We start from the raw sequence: 2,901 nt of genomic DNA, 5'->3' as shown, positions 1-2,901 counted from the left end.
GGTTAGTGAGCTCAAACACATTGTGCCACCGAGACTTCTTCATGTAATGTATACGGTTTGACAATTTTCCTTAGAAGTAGGGAGGGGGAAATTTTGCCTATGTTTTCAAATTTGTGCCCTATTTTACGCAAAGAATTTTTTTCTTGGTATCTACTTTTCTCTGAAGAAAATAAGTCTTTTTTTTCTTTTTTATTATTAATTTTAATGAAAGTTTACAGAGACTTTGGATTTCTTTTCATTCATTGTTGCACTTTTCTCCCTGCCCAACCTGCACCCCCCTCCTCCAGTTTGTTCTTCTCTTTGAAAAATAAAAGAAAAATTCTTTCATTGTTAAACAATCCCTCCCTGGGTCCACTCCACTATGCAGCCTTCATTCTGGACTCCTGTCATGACAATGATACCTAATCATATATCCCTCTCTTTTCTGTTTCAATGTAGTATGTATAATTCATCCCATCTTTTAAGTATTGTTTAGGGACTGCTAGGGGCATAGTCCCTAGAGGGTTTCACTGTTAACCCAAAAGCTGTGCCTATGTTGGTTTGAAACCACCAGTGACTAAAGGAGGAAAGTAGACAATCCCTACCCTTTCTATTTACGGTCCCAGGAATGCGGCAGAAGGTCAGTTATAAGCGGATCATGAATCTATAAACATGAGAGAGAAAGAATATTTACTATTTCTTTTTTTAATAAATATGAAACAATTTAAAATATGAAGACAAAAGTAGCCTCTTATTTGTATCATGTTTCATCATATATATATATATATACATATACATATTTTATGTGATTGCATATGTAATACATATAATAAGAATCAGAAGGTCCATAATGAATGTATATTTTCACAGAATTTTTAATTTTATTTTTTCATGTATCAATACCTTTGAGTTGTGATGCTAGGGAAAGTATTGAACATACCATGGACTGCCAAGAGGAAAAAAAACAGGTCTGCCCTGAGCAGAGTAAAATCAGGCTGTTCCTTAGAGGTAAGGATTTTGAAGCTCTGTCTCAAATCTTTTGGGCATGTTGGCAGGTGAGACCAGTTCTTGGAGAAGGACATCATGCTTGGGAGGGTAGAGAGCCAGAGTGGGAGAGGAAGACTCTGGGTGAGTCAGATTGGCACAGTGGCTGTGGTAATGAGGTCAAGTGTATCAGAGACAGTCAGGCTGACTCAGGATAGGGCAGGGTTCAGAGCTATTGTTCATAGGGTTAGTATGAGTTGTAGTGGACTCGATGGCACTTAACAACAACAACATTCATAATTTTTAATAAAGTATAAAATATTTCATCTGGGGAGCTCTTTAGTAAGTTAATAATTGAAGTATTACTAGATATTTTATCTAATCTTTCCTTAATACTTTTTATTCTTTAGTGTAATGGTACACTAAGACATGGTTATTAATTGGTTTTCTTACAAACATTTTTTTTAATACAGAATGAAAATGAAGACAAGTTTTTTTAGTAAAGATACCATTGAAAAGTGCCCTCATTTCATCTCCTCATCTAACACAGTCCTTCATTCTGCTTTCATGAGTAATTACTGGTGTCTTAAAATCTGTGAGCAGTCATGTATGGTACAAGAAATAAAGAATAAGAAAGAAAAACAAAGATGTAAAGAAACAATTAGTCCGTAGTACTAATTAACCTCTAGGTTCATAGGTTCCTTGTTAACTGACTAGAAAATATTCACATTTGTTCATATTCCCAAGAAAAGTGACCTGACAGAATATGGAAATTATAGAACAATATTTTTAATATGACACGTAAGCAAAATATTGCTGAAACTCATTTTAAAATGGCTAGAATAGTATATCGAGAACTGCCGGAAGTTCAAGCTGGCTTTAGAAGAGACCAAGATAACAGGGATTTCATTGCTGACATCAGATAATTTCAGACTGCATTATACAGACGATAAAACCTTGCTTGCTGAAAGTTAAGGGGATTGAAATGTTTCCTGCAGAAGATCAAGAACTGTAGAATTTGGTATGGATTACATCTCAACATCAAGAAAACATAGGACTATACCTGGGCCAACAGACAACATCATAAAAGTATTGAAGTGAAAGCATTGAAGCTGTCAATTATTTCATCTTGCTTGGATAAATAATCAATATTCTGGTATATTGATTGAGATTAGAAAGAGATTAGAAAATGTATTGCATTGAGCAAGTCTCCTGTCAGAGAGCTCTCCAAAATACTTGAGAGCAATGCCAGCTTCCTATTGCACACCTGAGATCTGGACAATGAATAAAGAAGACAGAATTGATGCCTTTGAATTGTGGTGCTGGGGAAGACTACTGAGTGTTCTATGGACTGTCAGTGGAGCATGTCTTGGAAAAGTTGCAGCCAGACTCCTCCTTGAACACAAAAATGTCAAAACTCTGTCTCTCCTACTTTGAGCAAGGCTATTCTTTGGAAAGGAACTTCATGCTTTGAAAGCCAGAGAGTCAGTGAAAGGGAGGAAGAACCTCAACAAGATAATTGACAGGCAGCAATGGAGTCAAGTGTGTCAGAAATGATGTGGATGGCACAGGATGGGATAGGGTTCAGGTCTGTTGTTCACAGAGTCACTGTGAGTCATACTCAATGACACAGAACAACAACAGCAAAAATACAAACAACTAATGAACCACATGAACTTCAACTTCTGTAATCCTAAGATGACACAAACTAGATGGTACTGGCTTACCCTGCTGACCACTCTTAAAAGTATCACAGTAGAAGATCCTGGACAGAATATAGTAAAATGTGGAACAAAACTCTAATATATAAAAATACTAAGCTCACCGGCCTGATGGAAACCAGTGGAACCCCTGAGATAGTGGTCCTTAGTTACCCTTTGAACCTGGAACAAACTAACTCTCATGACTCAACTAAAAAATCACTTAAATGTTGTTGAG

The sequence above is a fragment of the Elephantulus edwardii genome, unplaced genomic scaffold, assembly GCF_000299155.1.
Source record: "Elephantulus edwardii isolate Elephantulus edwardi_28Jun2011 unplaced genomic scaffold, EleEdw1.0 scaffold00312, whole genome shotgun sequence".
In the NCBI taxonomy this organism is placed as follows: Eukaryota; Metazoa; Chordata; class Mammalia; order Macroscelidea; family Macroscelididae; genus Elephantulus; species Elephantulus edwardii.
The sequence above is the reverse complement of the archived record's forward strand: the minus strand, read 5'-3'. Positions refer to the sequence as shown.